The 20,710-nt window shown below is 44.8% G+C and overlaps 1 protein-coding gene across 1 annotated transcript in view; it reads left to right on the top strand.

Annotated features, from left to right (window-relative positions):
- Window positions 1-17,981, top strand: part of LOC126558824 (pyridoxal phosphate homeostasis protein) — a 445,790-nt gene extending 427,809 nt beyond the window's left edge. The window contains exon 6 of the mRNA XM_050214897.1: window positions 17,972-17,981. The gene's annotated coding sequence lies outside the window, so the exon portion shown is untranslated. The remainder of the gene's footprint in view (window positions 1-17,971) is intronic.
- The last annotated feature ends 2,729 nt before the right edge of the window (window positions 17,982-20,710 follow it).

The raw sequence follows: 20,710 nt of genomic DNA, 5'->3' as shown, positions 1-20,710 counted from the left end.
AACTCACCACCACTGTGCTGTTTTGTTTCGTGTTCCGAAGATTGCAATGTGCTTCAAGAAGTTCTTCTTTAGTCTTTAATCCTCCTGAGGAGTCGATCGCGAATGCTTTGTGGCGTGCGGTTTCTGCACTGCCTTCGCTGTGCCAAATGTGCACGTAACTTTTCACTTTAGCACGGTGCAAATGTGCTTTTTAGCCGAGCGGGAAAAACCACGGGGGAATATGTTGTTGGGCGAAAAATACCACCACCCACCATGTGTAAGCTTTTATGTTTTACACCGCACATCGGTACGGCTTGGATGTGCGGTGCGGTGGGATTTTGATTCCTCATCAATTGATGAGCTTTCGTGACGAGCTTGGCAAACGAGTGAAGAAAAGCGCATTAGCTTCCATTTGGGTTTCTTTTTTTTTTTCTTCGTCGATTCTGAGGTCATTCATCGTTTTTGATGACTAAGTGCTAAACCACCAAGGTGTGACTTGCACAGCGTGCGGTGTTTGTGATGCTCAAAACCCGTACAAGACACTCGAAGTAAAAGGGTCCATGATCAATATTCAGGAGCATCAGAAGAGCATAACTTTATTTTTTATGGGTTGTTTCTTCGTTGCTTCACAAACAACGGTACGGAGTGTGCCAAGCCAAGCCGCAAGGTGATGTGTAGTTGAAAGCGAATGGAGCTGTTAGCAATGAAATGAAGTCACCGAACGTGTCCCGGCATCGTTGGCTTTGCTGGTATGGTTCGGTAGAGGTTTCAGACTTCACAGCAAGGAGTTGGAGTCGTCTCGTAAGACGAGAAGCTTCGGTTAACGTATCGCCTTATTTCATTTTATCTCATTTACGGTTCACTAGACGCCCTAAGTGACTGGTATGATGGTTTTTTTAGAGAACTGTGGCACCTGTCCGTTGAATGTGGTCAAATCTGATACCACATTTGTAGCAAACACATTGAATTTTAATGTAAAGAGATAGGTTCTCATCGACATACTCAGTGTTTTATTTATAAATCAGTTACAAGTTTTTAAGCTCCCAGCACGGTTAAACTCAAAAGAACTTAAAGCAACGATTCAACACACAAATTTATGGCTAGATGTTGTTTACACAGGTGGAGTTTGTGCTTTCTATCTTGTTAAACGCTTTTCAATACCGATACCGGTCATCAATCGATTTGAAGTTTGCATATCTCCGGAACACTCATTACACTCGGATGCAGGTACTTGCCCAGTCCTCCACACATACAGGAGGATAAAAGATTCAGCAGGTACGCTGCCAAATGTAGTCCGGATATCGATAACTGATGTTTACCGGTGTAATTTCACCTAACTAATTTGCAGCTCATCAAAGCAAAACCCAATCAATCAGTGGTCAATGCTAAGGTTTGTTTGGCAGGTGTTTGAGCGAATGCGGTGGTGCGAACAAATTTATCTTGTACTGAAATATGACACAGCAAAAGAAGATGCGCTGGGAAGACGAAAACTTTCACCGGAACTGGTGTAATTAAATTTAATTGACCCTTGAACGGGACGAGTCCCTTAAGGCTATCGATATCGATCGGTAGGCGTGAGCCTGAATGTAGGTTAAAATAATTCCGGAAGATGTTACCTGCTATTAATTTGGAGCCTGTGTATTTGGGTTGAGTCAGTGTTTCGGAAAATGGCGAGATGTCAAATTAGCTCCAGGTAATGTTGAGCGAAAATCGATCAATATTCATAATTTAAAAACTCTTTTTTGAGCGTGAGTTAATACGGAAATTGGACAAGGCTTGCAAGCTACTTTTCTTCCAATTACAGAGGACATTTCACACGTTAGCAAAAAATTCTTCAAATCGATAAATCTAATAATATTCTCCGATGACACTATTGTCCCTATTAAACGGATAAAACCATTACGATACGAATGTTTGGAACCAAACTGAACTCCACTTGCTAGCAAAATGATGGTTCTTTTAGTTGATTTCATACTGCCACCATCGTTGTCTCGTCAAAACGCTGAACCGTTGATTGGATTTATCGAATTTTGCTTTACCCACCTCCCCTTCACAATCGATCAAATTGTGTTAACTGCAGCCAGGGGACGCAGACCCACAGTCACCGGAAATCTGAGTTGATTTTGCAGGATTTCGATTCATTGCCGTTTTGCCTCCAGGTTCACCCTCACAGCCCATCTTATGCTGCCATTTCCGACTCGCTCGTCCATTATCCCCAGCGGGTAGGTATGATCGGTAACGTTTTTCACCACCGATACATCCATCGCTGACGAGGCTGATGATTCCAATCATAAGATGATGATAATGATGGCCCGTTTTGAATAAGAGACCGCAGCCGATACTCGACCTACTTGTCGCCATTCGGACGAATAATGGGCGGCAAATTGCGAGGTTACGGTGTGCGAAATGCGAGTTGAAACGGATCCGGCACTTTGGTGCACACCGTGGTGCGGGTGAGATTGTTATTCAAATTATTTGTTTTCGTGTTTTTTTTTCGCTGTATGTGTGTGTGCTATCTCTTTTGGTCACCCTCGCAGCGTCGTGGGTGAGTTGGAGTAATGGGAGAAAATATTTGAATAAGTGATTTTGCACCGGTTCGCGTCTTATGCGGGTGAAAAGCATTATGAAGCATTGCTATTTGGCAGGAATACATCAGTAAGATTTGTTGTTGGAGCTATGGAAGCATTCAAAGTTTCACAGGAAGCACAATGAAAGGGAATGTTTGTAAATAGAAAAGGAATGCTTTGTAATGGACAATCGCTGATGTTTTGGTACCGGTTTGACTGCGAAGTCAGATAACTCATAAAAGAAGTTCCTGGTATTTTGAATTGTTATAGGCTTGTTACCAATAGCAAAAGACACGTCATTAGCGGGGAAGAGTTGTACGATGAAGGCAGAGAGTATACGCACGGTAAAAAAAAATATTCCTTTTTGTGATGGTTCGACTATTCTCTCGTATGTTCCGGTTAACAGCAAAAAAAAAAAAAAATTGAAAATAAGCAGTGCGTTTCAAATTTGACATCCTTCCATCATTTTTGTTTCATTAGTGGAGACATGAAATATTCATTAAAACGTTTTCTTCCTTCCAAACAATGGAGGCGCCTAGTGCTTTACGGTTGTGTTTCGTTCTGATGGAGACGCCCAGTGCTTTTCGGTTGTGTTGAAGTTGAAGTTAAAAAGCATCAAGATATTGTTTCTTAAATTTAATCTTGATGACAACGAATGACACGTTTTTCATGGAAATTTTAAAAATTGTTAGAAATATTTTCGTTACGTGTAAACGCATGGCTTTCTTAGTGAACCTTTACAATTGGATTCCTTAAATTATTCCACTCACCGATCCATTGCTTTAACGTACAATCGATAGCATCGACACACCTCACACGTTTGTAATTCATTACGCGTAAAGTGTGGCTGGTGATTAAGCTCCGGCAGGTCCGGCAGGCAGTATCGCACCTCCCGAAGATGGGTGGTGTAAGAAAGTACGCAATCGAAATCATGCTCGTTGCGCACGGAGTAGGTGTGCGCGGTTGTTGCATTAATGCCACGGTAACAGTTGTGCGAGAGCATTGATTGATCGGTTGACTGATTGATGGATTGATTGATGGATTCGGCATGCCGGTGGGTGAGCAGCCAGCTAAACTGTTTGATATTCGTGCACACCTTAATGGTTTCACCTGATGTGATATGTTGGAGGAAACCAAGTCTCGATCGTTTCCACCATCGTTGCATAATGTTGGTTCATTTTGCATTCGGCCGTAGTGTGGCTAGTGTTAAGTGGCACCTGAACCAAAACTTTGTGCCTTCAGTGACGCTGCTCTGCGTCTGTCAGTACAAAGGCGCGGTTATGAGCCGGGCACTAATTTGTTTCAGCCTCCACTTATGGCTCTCCTTCGAGTATCGCAATTAAGCTTGCATCTGAAACTGAAGGAGAGAAACAAAAAAACGCGCTGGAAACCAACATGCCGGAGAATTTCATCTCAGGCTGCCGATGCTGCTCGTTTAGTTGTCGTTCGTTTGCTTAACTTCCCGCCAGCGCCACAAACGCTACCTCATCAGGTCAACCGCTTTTCATCTCTGCTGATAATACAGAGGTAACGAGCTCGTTTTTCATAAAATCGTGTCCCGCTTTCACACCGGTGGTTAAAATCCATGCACCCAACCGAACCCGGGGCTGGAACTGCCCGTGTACGACACGGTAAAGGCAATGTGCTTTCCCTATGTGCTTTTTCTTTTTCGTGTATTTTTCCCCCTTTTTCACCACTAGTAAAAGGTGGGAGGGTGGGGAAAGGGTGGGATAGGAGATGATTTTGAGCTCATAATTTAGTGCCGACACAAGCTCACGCTCACTCACAAACAGTGTTGCAAAATTTTGCTGAAACGCAAATTCGAATTTTCCCAAGCGGAAATCCTGCCTTCGTTGCGCCTTGCGTCCCGGTGAAAGTCCCGGTCATGTGGATCGGGCGATTCTGCTGTAGCGTGTACCGCCTGTCCAGGCTTCCTTTTTATGCAATTTGGCTACAGCTAAACGCGCCTGGCACGAATGTGGACTATGTGTTGAATATATTTGCAACTAAAATAACTTTCTCCTGTATGTTTGCACTACATTCCGAAAAAGCTGAGACGCGTGTACAGTCACACACAAACACATGCAGACACACAGATGGTTCACCATGTGTGGCATAATTTTATGTTGTGCCACTTCACCCAACCAGCCAGGGAAAACTATAGGCCACACAGCTACCCCCCTTTTTGTGTCCGACCAGTGAAAGCGGTCTGTAATCGTCTCGGACGGGAACAGTTGGAAGGGCGGGGGGTTGGTGGGGGACGAGGGTCGAAAAATGCAGTACCATACTTTCTCAATTTCTGTACAAGTTCCCTGCGCACCGCACGGCATTAACAGCAGTGCTGTGTGTGTGTGTGTGTTCCCAAACTTCTCGATCACCCAACGACACCGTACAATTTCTAATGCCGTTTGGGAGTGTGTCGAAACTCGCTTCTGGTTACCGAATAACCACAAACGTTCAAGCACACTTCAAAGTTCAACCAAGTGCAACTCATACACACACACAGATGCCTCTCTTATGGTGTGAGCATCCGGAAGCAACACTTTTCGTGTGCGAAATTGTGTGTGTGTGTGTGTTTTGCGTGGTCAGCAGTTGGGTGTAAAAGGGAGTGCATGTTTTGGGGGTTTCCCTGTTTAAGACCAAATGGAAGAGCGATGATGCAAATAAAAGAAGGGAGAAGGAGCAGAAAAAAAGAGCTGCAGCAAAACAAGAACTCCATGCAGAGTTTTTAACCCCCAAATAGATAATTGGGAAGCTATTGTTACATTACATTTTCCACTTGGAGTGCATCCGGTGCGGGTTCCGGAGGGAGAAATGTTGCACCGGAGCTCATCCTCTGGAGAGAAATTGATACATTAATTTTCACTCGTTTGCAGTAGTAGAAGAGAGAACGAGAAAGCGAGAGAAAGAGAGCAAATAACATCTTAACAACATTCCACGCTGTAACGCCGTGTTGTCTATTAGAGCCGTAATTATGCAGTGGAAGTTTGCGTTTTTAATTGAAAATGTGGCTTCTCTGTTTCGATTCGATCGTGGTTCGAGTTACGGGGCAGAAATCTGGAAACGCTTAGAAGCAGGAAGAGGGAGGAAGATTTATCGACAGAGAAGTGCTGAAAAACAGTGCTTGGGTGAGGTTGGGAAAAGTGTTTCGCTGCTGCTATCGTGGATAATCGATAGATACAGCCGGTACAGGACGTTTCCTGCCTGGTTCCGTTTACTAAGGCACTTAATTGAGTGGAATAAGTACTGTTAATGGAGCACTTCCTGGAAGCGACGAAAAGCAAAGTTGCAGGCTACGGACGCGTTACAGGAATGGAAATGGAAAGTGTTTGATTGTACAACTCAATGGTGTGAATAATTGAGACGGTATGGAAGTATTATTTTAGGGAGTAAAAGAGACATTTTTGATAGAATTTGAAGGTATGCACGATTTTGAAAATAAGGTTTCATTACAAAGTTTTTGATGGAGTATTGGCAGAAGCGAATTTCCATTTTGGAACGTAAAATGATCCTGAATAAATTGCCGTGGTTTCGTTCAGAAGATTTAAACGAACAAATTGTGTGCAATACAATTTAATTTCTAGTGGCAGATAGGAGCAAATAACACGTTGACAAAACATAGTAATGTTACAAAAACCAATACATTGCACACATTGACCTTTCCGTTATCAAGTGCAATGTTAAACGGTGCTTTCTGTTCGATTTGAACACAAAGTTATCAAGTGTGCGTAAATCTGTAACGCCACGCACAAGCTCTCTCATTGAGCCGCCCTTAATCAACTGCAGCTGAAATCACGCGCAATCACACGCCCGCACTGATACAAACTTATAAAATCGATTCAATCTGGCCCACATCGGTGCATGGATGCATTTGTTGTGCGTTAAAATACGCCAAACCGTTTGTGAGAGGTTAGTTTTCCGGTAGCGTTTTTTTTTTCGTTCCCCGTTCCGTTTTCTGTATTTGTGCACTAACGCTGTGCTCTGAAATATGCTAAGCCTTCCCCACTGAGTGTGTGTGTGTGTGTGTGTGTGTGTGTGTGTGTGTGTGTGTGCGCGGGAAATTCTGTACACTCGCTTCACCATTAGTATGCAGCTCAAATGCAACAACTTGACCGCCGGTGTACGGAAAATCGTGCTCGAGTGCAGCAACAGCGGCAGAGCGGTGTTTGTACGGTTGGTTAGCCGGTTGTTCGGTCGATTGGTTCGATTTTTCGGATGTTAGAACTCCAGGCGAACGGCCGGTTATGCACGGGCTGCAGAGGCTGCGGGCTTTGAGGATAGGAGGAAATTGCGATTTTCACTCAGCACTACATGCTTGTTCGCGTTTGTGGCGCGGTAGCGCTGGCGAGATTTAGCCAATCGGAACCGAATGGGGTTTGTTGTAATGCTGACCTTACTGTTTGTAGGGTGGTTGAATTGTAGGTTGACTAGGACGAGGGGATGCGAAGGGATGTGGGGGAGGGGAAAGGCCTACTATGAACTCGTATTGCACCGGGTGCAATTAAAGCCTTCATCTTGATAATTACATTTGAAATACGGTTCGCTGTGGGAGCATACCATGAACTTCCACCGCACTACTTCGAAGCAAGCCCGGGTGGGTTAATATCAGGTGATTGTGTACGAACCCAGCGCTACGAACCGGGCCAAACGTGGTGCACCTCGAAGGTGTGCTGGGGGAAATTGAAACAGGAACCTGATCCGGTGATCTGATTTCGCTGTTGTTTGGTAAATGGTAACGGAACATTCGAAAGTGGTTGCGCCGGTCGGTGTGCTTAATTAAAATGGTATTTGTTTGATTTTGGAAACATCCCTATTGAGTTATGTTGATAAAGCACACCAGAAGAGATTGTCGGATGCAATTGAGATAGGATCGTAGCGAGATAAGGATACCGCGGAGTATGAGTTTTAAGAGGTGCATTGGCTTACATTTGTTCGGTATTGATTTTTAAAATTTATCTTGCAGGTTTTTGAAACGTTTTTGAGTATAGTTTACTTCGAAGAAGTACACACAAAGCCATCTCGTTCAAAATACCATTATCATAGTATTTGCGGGTCACAAAACTTGTGGTTAAACTATCTTGTGAGCTTTGTTTGGCTTTGTCGAGAGTCAGCTTGGCGAAACATTGTGGTTGTATTTTGAGAGTTTAGTATTAAATGAAATAAAAAAACTTAGCATGTGCCTTAATTTTACTCGTAGCTTACTTGTCTGAAACTCATGTAACTTATGGGCGTTGTGAAAGCTCGTTGAAAGCTTGACGTTTTTTTTTTGCAGATGGGTCAATACTATGCTGTGCTTATTTTCTCACTTATGTGAAATAAACTAATGATCCAATGGTAAAAAGTAACTACGAACTAATAATCTAAGCGTTTTAGAATGGTAATTGATAGTGTTGTGCGAATAAAAAATAATAAAGTTATAAGCTTCTCTATATTTGTTTATTACAAAAAGCAATCAAATTACGATTTTTTCAGAGAAATATAATTTAAATTTTAAAACTTTAAAAACACTCAAGGACCAACGACTGATTGATTAATTTAAAGGAGTTTCACATCGAAATCATAAAGAATGCAAGCTCTCACTGAAAGCTTAAAGTTTAACCATTATATGAACACATTACGACCAGCCCCATAATCGGTTAAGACTAATTTAATCTTATTTTTGAGCTGAAAATTACGCAACGTTAAAGAGAGGAAATAAAACAAAGCAGAGAAGAATGAAAAAAAAAAACATCAAGGATTGGCCTAGTTGTTGCTTAAAGCGTTAAGCGAACTTTTCTCATCTCGTTCCGGAAGAATAAATACAAAAAAAAAACAAAAAAAAAACAAGTAACACGTTTGGTTGAAGCACAAAAATACAGACAAAAAAAAGGCAACAGGAAAAAGCCTTTAGCTCGCTGGACTGTGCTCACTGCCACGCTCGTACCCTCCTTAGGCGCACACTTCCCCCCTAGAGATTAAGGGGGCTTTTAGCGCGGGCGAATGGAAGGGAGGAGGCTCACTTTGGCAACAACTATAATTTCTACGGGACGAAGCTTATGCGGCATCAACTCAAGTCCACCGGGCCGGTCCGAAGCGCTGACGCTCGGAACGGAAAGACTTTCATCAGCAACAACTTCATTCGCTTGAAGCTAACCTGTCTTACCGGTCGGTCGGGCCTCTTTCGCATTTCCACGGTACGGATGATGGCTTAGCAAATCCGTGGTCCGCTTTTGGATTGCCAGACACGGCTTAAAGTACGATATTTTTCCCGGGCAAGCGACACAGTGAGACGACTGGCACGACCAGACCAGAGCTCGTGAAGAGGTGACGGATACGGTGGTGGGTGAATGGGAAATAGAGAGCGAGCGAGACTGGGGAGCTTCACTCAATCACGCCGGGATTTCCAACATTCACCATAATGAAGCCCTGGCTGAAGCTCTCCGTCTAGCGCAACAGCACAAGCTAAGCCGCCTGGGTGCTGGCATTGAAACACACTCGCACGCACCGAAAGGAAAGATTTGAAGAAACGACAGAAAACAATGGCCAAAACGAGACTGAATCCCTTCCGAAAATTATCCAACAAATGAATTAGAGTCGACTAAAGCCGACTGGCCGGATAGTAGCAGTCGGCTCAATAGCACGCTCGCCCGGTCCCAGCTCGAGCCGCCGGGCCGCCCAAACCGGAAGAAATCAAAACCGGACAAAATGCCGGCCAACGCATTTCCCACATGAGATCTTATGAATAATAAAATTGCGGAAAAATCTACAGAAGCTAATGAATAACTAAGTATGGAGTGAATGATATTATTTAGCATCAAATTGGCACTGTCGAACAGGCTCACGTGATCATAATACGGTGTGTGGAGTTTGCCTGGAGACGCTGGTGGCCCGGATGCTGACCGTTTTGCCTGTCCGGTGACATGTTTCGTGAAGGATTTGCGATAAGAGTTGCTGAGCACGTTTCTTAGCGTGTATCGGCACAAAACGGTAATTTAATTCGGGAAATTGTGTACGAACCTAGTGCCGGAGATATGCGTGTCAGTATCTCAAAATGTAGTTAGGTTCAGTGAAGGATTAAGCCAACTGGAAATGGGGGATTGTAGATTGTAATAGATGTACAAGGGAAATGAGATGAATTTAATAGAGCTCTAACAGCTTTTTCATATCGTTTCGAGCGAAGGGAGTTTTTTTTGTGGTAGATATGTCCATAGGTAAAGAATGCTCACATAATTCTGGAGCAGAATTTGTGTGAGTCGTATGTCAATTGAGCACGAAGTTTCTTTTGCCAAGAGCTCCTACAGTTGATCTAATCCTTAACATTGTTAAAAAACTTTACCCGCTGGTCATGAAACTTTCAGCCTGCAGCTTATCACACCATAAAAGTTGTGCTTGGCGCACCGAATTGATCAGCCAACGTGGGCCGATCGATGAATTGTGCAGCCATGCACCGGAAAAGCATTTCGAACGGTGTCACGTAGGCAAATATGAATCGTGCTGCAACGGTCTGTCGAGACATGTTGCAGACACGCGTCGTGCCGAGTAAAGTACAGCTACTTCTGGAGCTTTCAACCCCAAAAGCAGGAAAAAAAGCTCACATGAGCGTAATCAAATTTTGATGCTTACTTAGCTGCAATTTAGCGAGGACATTCCCGAAACTTCGCTGCCGCGAAACTTTGTCACACACTGTCCAACGATTCGCGCATTCGAAACGAGACGAGACGAGAAACTTACTGTACAGTAGAATGTATGTGGGCGAGGGAATTTTCAACCCCTCCTCTTCATTTTTCCACCACTGCATCAATGCAGCAAAACTTACTTTGTTGTGGATGATTGAAAGTTTATTTCAGTGTGGAGCATTTTTTCTCTTCTCCTGCTTGTGAATAATGTAATACTTGTGTCGTGATCAGTCGATAAACTGCAAACTAAATTAATGTTTGTCGTGCTCATGGTGCAGCTGGGTGTGTGTTTGCTTTACCGGCGAAAGAAGATTATACTTTTCTTCTCTTTTTCTCACACACATACACTCTCTTTCTTTCCCTGTATCCTGGCAGAGGGTACAAATGCAGCTGCCAGAGCGAACAGTGCGGCTGTGGGCGACTGTTGCCACTACATGACACCGATCTGTCATCGGTAGCGGTTTGAACTGTCAATCAATTGGTGGGTATGTATTTTTCATGCCATTTGATGGACGAAGTGGAGTCCAAAAGAAGCAACACAACAACAGCAAAAAAAAACTGGAAGGTGTTTTTGTGTACATGTCATGTGAGCTGTTCGAAAAGTGATACACCCGCCATTACCACGGATGGATGGCTGCTGCACAAGGGGCCACATGACCGCGGGATTGAGCAACAACCGCATTGACACGTGCCTGAGATTATAATGGAGCTGTGTGGCACACTCGGAAGTTATGATGAATTATTAATGCTTTCAATTGATGCTTTGCCTGAGCGCAACAGACACCCAGCGGTGGCGGTGTCGGGTGGATTGAAAAATGGTCCAGTGTTGCCATCATTGCTCTCACGCGTACTCCCATTCACATACCTACACTATCGGGACCTGTTTCGGTGCGCCTAACCTTGAACGGTGCGGTATCAAATCGATCGCATTTTTGACGAACCAGCGGCAGTTCAAAGGGATTTCGATCACGGGAAAATGGTGTAACGAACTGTGTACTGTATTGCTTGCTCGCTGGCACTCGGTGCTACAAATTGTTGCAATGCAATTGAAAAGCAATCAGTGAATCGATTTGCATTTGAATGATTTTTTTCTCAACTTTCGCTGGTGGATTGTTTTTTCTCTCATCCTGATCGCCTAAACCTCCATTTTGATTATTCATGCAAAGCCCCAAAGGGCACGTTCATTTTGTGCATGAAAGGGCGTGAGACACACGCACTGTTTCTCTCTCTCCAATTTGTGGTATTTGACCTAATTAACAATGCATGTGTGATACGTGGGTTTTGATACATTACGTATGTTACCACCGTACAGGTATAAGGTACAATAGTTCGTGGAAGCTTTCAAAAAGTTCACAAGAACCAGGCTGGCGGGTAAAAAGCTCAAAAGAAGATTCTGGCATTCACCGCGAACGAGCGTGAAAAATGTGCATAATGATATTTCATAATGGTTTTGACGGGAATGAAGGAAGCTCAACGCCGCTCTCGGCACATATGTCAAGCGGTGAAATGACATACGGTCGTACTGCTCCGTTCTGCCACTAGGTTCCCGCTGTCAAGCCACCACCAGCACCATCACCTTCCGGTTCATTTGCTGTTGATTACAAATCGATCTTGGCGCACGGTTGCGTCGCACAGGCGGGCTGGGGTAGGCTGACAGACAGGCAGCGCCCCCAAGGGGTTAACCGCGTTTGTATGCATACGTACACGTACAGGAAAGCTTTACCTTTTACCCGAAGCCTATTCATATCGAAGCACCGGTTTCTGCGTCTTATAATGGGAAAGCTTCATCTTGGCCTGCGGTGCAAAATAAGACGTCGAGGCTAGATAAAAGGTACCGCTAAGAAATGTAGATTTAATGTTTCCCTACGACCTCCGGATTCGAGGTGTGTGTGTGTATGTGTGCGGTTCGTTTGAAAACGACGACGACGATGGAGTCTATGAAAGACGCCGAGATGCTTCGTCTCGTTGCGATAAGAGCAACGTGGCACGCCTGGAAACATTCATCTAACGATGAATCTTTTATCCACCGTCACCATTGGGCCGGTTGGGCTGGGACGAAGCTATAGGAGGTGACAGAAGGGGACGACCACTCGAGCAGACATTAGAAGTTCGATTTATCGTTTCCCCCCCCCCCCCCCTTCCTATTTGCTATCGGTGGCTTACGGCAGCCATGGTGGCACACGTACGCTCGGCTGTAGCTGCAGACAGCTGCAACTTCAGTGCACCTGCGAGCGTGTCGCTCGAGATGCTCGCACGCGAATCGACAGTGGGTCGAAGGGCGTATGTTAAGTGAGTCTCAAGTATGTTTGTGCTGCTGCTGTACCGCACAACGGCACAACGAACCGCCGGAACGGAAGCGTTCAATCATCACCCGTTCGATTCAAAGGCACATACGTCGGTAAGCTGGCAAAGTGGGCACGCAGTACAGTGAATGCGGGTCGGGTTAGCTCATGCGAGCTAGAGTAGTGTGACGGACAAGACTGCACGAGGTAGCCAGCACCGAGCATAAATTATTCATTATTATTCGACAGTGCTTTAAGCTCCCAGACCTTGACGTTTCGCTTAGTGGCACAATCATCAGCGCCATCAGCGGCACCAACGTCTGTGTCATTAGCAAACGTCTCTCACATTGCCAAGGGAACACACAGACACATTCATTAGAGCCTTTACCGATGCACCTTTCACTGCGGGCGTCTTGGCATGGTGTTCGAATCGATATTTCTTTTCTCGACTGCGGGTTGAGCAGCGCTGGTACGGCCAACAACATCTTCCAACGGAGCTTCAAGCGGTGAAGTGGTGCGCCTGCCGGATATTGCGGACGCTCTACGCCGATTGCTCTGTTTGCACCGTGCGATGGAGACGCCCGGTCCTTCGTGCGATGCACGCCGATGAGATTATCCGATTTCGTCGATCGTAGCGAATCGTTTGATCGTTTCGAGCTAATATTAAGAGCGAGACAGTTTCGGTAATGATTGAAATCGTACGCATTAAAGTGCACGTTCGTTGGGCTTGCCCCCTCGTTGGGAGGTTGGAAAAGGGAATTATAAATTAGGCTCCATTCGTACACAGAAATGTCACCCGGGGAATGCTAATCGGTTTTGGGGAACTCCAGGCGTAAAATCAATAAATGGATCAGCATTTCGTGGTTGTGCATAAATGTGCAGGATAATACGGATGGTGCGGGGGCTGCTAAATGGCGGAAAAAGGACTGGACAAACGATAACAAACCAGAGCGTGGAATGTATTACGACATGTGCTGGATATTGTGCGGATTTTTTTTTAATTTCTAGTTTCAATTTCGGTATTCGAACATTGAGTATACAAATATCTCCATGACACAAATTAGCATTCCGTGGGAAATATGTTGGAATTGAAGTAAAGAAAGAGAAACAGCAATTAAATCGTCATGTTTTATTCAATAGTTAAAGTTATTTACACCCGATGCCGATTTCTAACACCTTTCTGCTACACAACACTTTAAACCTCTGTTGATTTATTGCTGCTGCATGCATAATTGTGTACTCGTTGTCCATTTCTTGCCAGGCAGCTGCTTTAATCCTGTTCCGTTTTTACTGTGAAATCCGTGTTGTCCGTTAGGTGTGCTTTGCTTAGGGGTTGCGATTGAAGCACAGATATGAAGGTTCGTTGAAACAATTTTCACATGCTTTACTAAATACACACTCCGTCCGTCTTGGGGGAGAAAGTTGGTAGGGAGGGTTAAAGTTCCAGGATGTTCAAGGAATCGAGCATCCAGAAACCAGGCAACAAACACAGGTTGCTATCGTAGCACAAGTTCAACCAGTTAGCACGGTTACCCGGTACGGTCTTAAGAGTCCAATCTTTCATCTTAAGCATCCACACGGAACAGGCTGTATGTGTGCGTGTGTTTGTGTGTCGTATTCATTATGTAACATAACGAGAATGATAATTGCATCACCACAATGTGCAACGTGGATGAGCACTTTTGAGGTACCGGCGTTGATGATGATGCTAGCGAACCGGAGTACGGATCGGTGTGAGTGATGAGTGATAAGGTGTGTGTATGTGTGCCTTTACGGACTTTCGTTAACGATGCCGCAGCTCAACCCGTAGCCGGTCGGTTTTGGAGATGCTGGAAATAGTTCGGGGCTGAGTTGACTGCACAGTCCCAACCGAACCATCAACGACACGAACCGACAAAGCGAACGGTGCCGGAGAATATCTGTGCTCGGTGTAAGGCGCTTCCGTTCCACAGCCCGTAGGATGCTGCCAGCTTTTTAGCAAAGAGCTAAGAAGAAAATGAATATCTCGCACTCCAACAAAAACCTTTTTCTTAAGCAGCAATAACAACATCACCAAGCACGTTCAACAGTAATTGCCGGCCATAATTTGCTGCTTCTCAGTTTTTGTCTTTCCTCGGGAAGATTTGCTTCCACTCCCCAACATTTTGCAGGACTTACAGCTTGACTTTACCCAATAATTTACATTCGGTTTGCTACCCTTGGGGGTACAAGCGTAACGTGTGCCCGTTATGGTTAAGTTGGGAAAACAATCTGCCCCATTATTATTTGCCCTGTGTTCGGGAAGCCTCAGCAAGGGGAAAAACAAATTGAATGGAATAGATGAAGCTCGTTTATTTCGAGTGGCTCCCCGTACCGGGGCTCCTATCATGAACCCGTGACGAATGGAGAGCAGAAAAACAAGATAGAAAAACAGTTTACGTTACCCTGTTTACGTACCATCAATTCCATATGGCCATTAGACCATTATGATGTTTAAAAATCGATAAATTATAATTTTATCCACGCTTGCAACTTCTTCTGCCACGTGTGATGGTCGCTCCGGTCCCGGCTTTAAGGGAGAATGATAAATCCTTCGACAACAAGCAATGGTTTATGGTTCGATTTGTATGAATTATGACCGTTCCGTTTTCTGCACCGTGCCTTGTGCGAGCGACCATTTTGTCTAACAAGCTGTACCGGGGGCTGTACCTTTATGATGTGGCCGTTTTCGTACGGATACCGGAGGATACACCCGGAGCGTACTTGATGTAACGCAGGATATCGTTAGCTTTATCGGTTCAGGCTAGAAAAGTGAATCGCTCCCCGATAACGGACCGGTTAGAATAGAGAAAACGGACCCCAAAGGTGGGATTGGCGAAAGGTAGCTTAGGAAGTGCCGTGGGAAGATTGGACCCATCGTACACAGCCCGGAGCGTTCGGTCGCCTTTGGCCTTTGGGGGTGTTTAGGTGCATCCTTCCAAGCTGTGCAGTGCTCGTTCGCACAGTGTACGGAAAGTGGTGAGCAAAACAAGCATCGTCTGCCAGTGACCAGTGAATGGTGGTTGAAGTGGAAATTTTTAATTTCTGTTTGTTGATCGGCTTTGACGAGGCACTTTTGCTTGAGTGGTCTTTTGTGTTCGCACGCGCTCGGTAGCTCAGTGCTTCCATCGGGTACTGCGCTCTTGGGTACCGGTTTGTACAAGGGAGTTTAGCTGCTTTACTGATTTGGTGTAAAGTAGTTTAACACTTGCCGTCAGTGGGTGCTTAATCGCCATTTGCTACTTTTTAAAGTGCACCTTCTTGTTGACACTGCAATGACTTTGACTCTTTACAGATGACATGTGTTCTTTAAGTCAATAATGAGGATTTTGTTAGATCTTGAAGTAGATTTACTGGCAAAAGAAAAGTTGTTACGGTCTTCACAAAGCAAGATTATTGTGAGAACTGATTATCCAACTAAGTAACATCAATAAGATAGCTGGTATGACCTTGGCAGGTCGTTAATCCAAGAAAAAGAAGCCATTAGATAGAGAACATGGTCTGGCAGGTCGTTCATCCAAAAAGAACAAGGTGAAGAAGAAGAAACAAATTTTAAATTTTCAGAAACAATTCGCTTACACGTTATAAACTCACCTCTAAGCCCTTCGACCTAATCTGTCAATTGCTCGCATAACGTCAGAGCTGTCAGTTTGCTTTATAAACTATGTGTTAATGGTTAGAGATTCTAAGTGGACGAATCGAATACATTTCTAACCTCAACTTGCTGCATTAAAGAACCAAAATTCTTCATTGATCTATTTTTTCCTAGCTATACAACCTCGAGAGGACCATTTCTAGCATACGATGACTCCGTTTTGACCGTATTTGTACAGTCAGTTTCGATACTGACGGTTTCGGTTTCGCTTATTGGACCAATTTGTCATTAGCTTTAGAGAAATGTATTAAGTAAGCGTAAAAGAACTAATAAATGTAATTTAAAACACAACTTTATGCGTCTTAATGCAAAGAAGCGTTCTGTATCAATGGTTTTGCTCAACAACTTCACATTATGTTGAGCCTACTTAGCTTCAATTAATGACAAAAATTTGAAGACCAACACACATTTAAAGCACATTTTATGAAGCTCTAGATTATGAAACCTCCTGAAAAATATTCAGCAGAAATTTTACCACAAAATGTGCAAAAATAAATGTCATCTTTCTCTCCGAAATAAATTTATGGCTTCACAATTTGGTTGGTTTAATATGGTGAGCATTACGTAAATAATTTAATTTGAAGTAAACTGCAGCAACTTTAGGGTCCAGGTTTGGCTCGTTCCTCGAAGGAAGTCCATATAAACTTCATTTCGTTCCGCAACTACGATACGACCAGCTGATAGCATATTCGAACGCTGGCTTACGTCTAGATCATATCCACACTGCTCGCACACTGCCAGACAAACGTTTCCCACGCATACACACACTTACAACCTTGCACGTGCAACGGGTGGCCGGTTAGCCAGCATTGCTGTGGAGGTTTAGCGAGCCCCGAAAGCCCCAAGAAGTGTCTGGTCCGGTACGGTATATCCCAAGTCGAACAGCTCCCAACAAGAGCTCCAAGACGGAGCGTCCCGTGCAGACGTGCAGACAAAGTTTCGGGGAGTAATAATTTTGATAACCAATCCGAGAAGTTTAATAAGTAAAGTTTGTGTGAGCATCCGCGATTTGCAAACAAAGAGTAATGGATGGGTGTGAGCAAGCGTCGCTTTGTGTGTGTAGAGGGGTGCCGCGAGACGGGGTGCTGTTGGGCAGCCCGGGCAGCACGGCTACTTACTTTAAAAGCTTTCTTCTTAGCCGTGAAGAAACAAGAAGATCGTCCATGCTGGTTTGCCCCCGAAGGGTGGGGCCGGTACGGGCCAAAATTTTCGTTTCAATCAACTTCTAATAGATATAATCCGCTGCGCTCAAGCGAACGGATTAAGCGAGGACGGAAAAATGAGCACAAAGCAGGGCCACGCAACACGTTGACGTGCTGGGTTAGAATTGAAAATCTTGTAAATTGGATGTAACGGGTGGCAGCAACAATTCGGCTTGCGGAGAGCAAGAAGCATCAATTTGGAAAATTATTTTTCTTGCTAGTAGCCGATTTTCGGGTACAATTTGGCTAATTGAAAATTACCGAACCAATCGGGTTTGGGGTGGCGTTGTGGATGGAATGTGTTCGCAGTCTATTTTGTTAACTGCAGTAACGTTTCAAATGGTCATTTTACAGAGAACAGTACCCGGTCGTTAATTAGCATAAGCGTTTTTATTATCCCTGTACAAGTAACGTTCGTATTGAGGTCATGCCATTTTGTCACTTAATATTAGATCCCCAGGTCCCAGGGAGCACTATCTTCAGCTGTCAGGATGTCTCTGGAGCATTTAGGAGTCTCTTTTGTGCTTCACACAGCAGCACATTCTACTACACATGTGCGCTGTTAAACTTATCCCCCAGCGAAACAGGATATTACAACCAAAATCAACAACAGCACGGGGTTTACCGGGTACATGCCTGTGTACCTAACCGTTCTTCCCTCTTGCCTTCAGCGAACGCCCGCTGAAAATCGCTTTGTTTTTATAGATCCCTTAAAGAGGATCGTGGTTTTGATGAAGACAAGACACTACTGCACACCTTCACTCCTTCGCTTCTTCTCTGGCACCAAAAAGGAGAGCCCGGAACGAAAATTGTGATGCTCGTGGTCGAGGAAGTTTCCGGCCTAAAAGTGTGCTCTGTTGTGTGTTGCTGGCACGCACAAACACCAAGCACAACGGGGGAAAAAGTTGATAGGATGGAAGGATGGAAAACCGAATCTCCCGGTGGGAGAAATTCCTCCGAAATTCGCTTCCCAACGCGGCCCAGCAGGTTTCCGGTGCAGGTTGATACGTGTATATTGGTGCTCTTCCATTTTGTTCGGGGGCACAAGCCTTTTTTTTTCTCGCGTCCCAACGTTGTGCCGGGAGGCTTTCACGCATACGCATGACGTGCGATGGTTCAGTTCCCTCGACGGGTAGCTTAAGGTTTTTCGAGACCCTTTTTTTTGTTGTTGGTGTGTGTGTGTACGGGGAGAACCATTGGTTTTTGCATTACTGTAGCGTTTGTGTGATTGTGTGTGTGTTTTCGATTCGAACAACAGTTCGGGCACCGGTGTGAAGGAAACTCAATTTTCAATAAATTTCAATAAACAGCGCCTCCCAGAGAGTTGAGTTTCAGTTTTGGCATTGCGTGTGTGTGTGTGTGCCTTGCAGGTTAAGCCAGTGCTTGTGGTTTTCATGTTTGTGTGGGTGTTTGCATGCCTATGCTGTATTAACATAGCGAGAGAAAGAGAGAGAGAGAACATGGAGCGAACATGTTTAAGGATCTCCTTGTTGCGACCGGTGTTGTTTTCTCATCGGAAGCTTTCGATCGAACGAAAATTCCCACACAACTAGAAAGGCTGTTAACTCACTTTCCCCCCCTTTAGAGGGAGTGGGATTCCGTTTTTATTAAAATATACATCTTTAAAAGAGGAAGAATGTGTGGCCCTGCACGAAGATGTCTCCGGTGGCTGAAAGATTTCACGATGATTCGCAGCGACTGTGGTTAAGCAGCTTGAGGAAGAATCGAAAACTTTGAACCGTGTCTTGCGAACCTTGAATTGGGGAAAACGGTGGTGATGCAGGTGGTGATAAATGATAAACGCGAACACTCGGTGTGTTTATGTATTTGTTTGAGGGTAGCGTGTAGATTAGAGCATTTTCTGCACAAGAAACATTGCTCCAGGGAAGGCGCCAAACACACCGAATGCGAAACAAAAGCAGAAAAAAAGATTGTTTAAGCACTACCAGTGGGTGGAACACGGGGTCGGTGGGATTGATTTGAAGGAAAAGTTTTTCATTCCGTTCGAATGACGACAGAACGGAACGGTGGCAAACATTATCTCCGTATGGTACTGGATGTTTCGCTTCCTTTTTTTTGCTCTCTCGCTCTCTTTCTCCATTCTGTAGCATTTTCCCGATGACACTTTTCCGTGTCACTGATGTGTCAAGTAAAAGAACTTCCCCATTTCCTGGGTGTGACAAAAAGAACAGGCGAAGAGCAAGAACATCTTAGTGCATTAGAGTATCGACAAAAGTTCGTTCTGTTCGGAGGTTTTTGTTTTTCGTTGCTGCTTTACCGTACTCGTGTAGCAATTTGCATCGTTTCTGTACGACGGGGATGATTCGATAAGAAAATATTTCGATCCATATTGACTGGCTGAAATGATGTGCCGGGCTCCGGGTAAAACACATCCAAGCCACAAGTCACCACCATTTGCAACGCCACTCGCCACAATGTTCAACAGCATGTTTTGGGTAAATGTGTTGTTTGCTCGTTGTTAAGAGCAAAGTATTACAAATGTTCCATTTCGATGGAACGAGCGAGATGCGCGGTCTAAGGAACGGGCGAGAATGGCGGGCTGAGGAAGGAGAGAGAGGTGCGGGGTGAGGAGCGAACGGAAGGCTGTCCGAGTGGCATCTGTTTTGGCGACAATTGTCTGGAACGGCGGCACCCGCAATTGTTGTTCGATCTCATCGACACCGGCCAGAATTCCGCGAAACCCACCGTAGAATGCAAGCGGGCGGCTTGTGTGGTCGGACGGACCAGAGAAGCGAGGCAAGCGAGTTGCGGCTGTTCGCCGGACCACGTTAAGGGGGAACAGAGAGGGAATGAAGAGATAAGGAGAGAGTGAGAGAAGAGAGGGAATTATGAAATTTATTTGTGACCGAGTGGAGTGGGTCAGTCTGATGAAAACCGCGAATGAGTTAAGTCGCAACCAATAAAGTTGTGCGTACAGGATTACCGTGTTCAGTACATTGCGTTAGGTTATCCGCTGAGATATCACATTGGTCCTTCGAACTTCGGATATTGACCCTTTGTGCTTTGGATATCGGTAAAAATCGCATCATCATGACTCGAACGCCTCGGACGTCTCGCACTCCAACCGTAAAGCCGGCGCCACAACCCGGTTGGGTGGATGTAATTGTTGCTGTAAGGCCGCATGTGCACATGCGTGACCTTGCGTATGGCGAATTGATTCGCATAAGGGACATCATTGTGCAGGTAAAGGAAGAGGGAAAGGCGCTGACCGCGGTACAGTGCAAAGTGTTCGGGAAGAAGGCAGATAGTGCTTTAGAAGAACACAACAAACATTATGGTGAGATCATAAAACATGACGAAAGTGAAGTGCATGACGACAAGTTTAAGGAGA

Source organism: Anopheles maculipalpis, chromosome 2RL (genome assembly GCF_943734695.1).
Source record: "Anopheles maculipalpis chromosome 2RL, idAnoMacuDA_375_x, whole genome shotgun sequence".
Lineage (NCBI taxonomy): Eukaryota > Metazoa > Arthropoda > Insecta > Diptera > Culicidae > Anopheles > Anopheles maculipalpis.
This window is presented reverse-complemented; position numbering and strand designations above follow the sequence as displayed.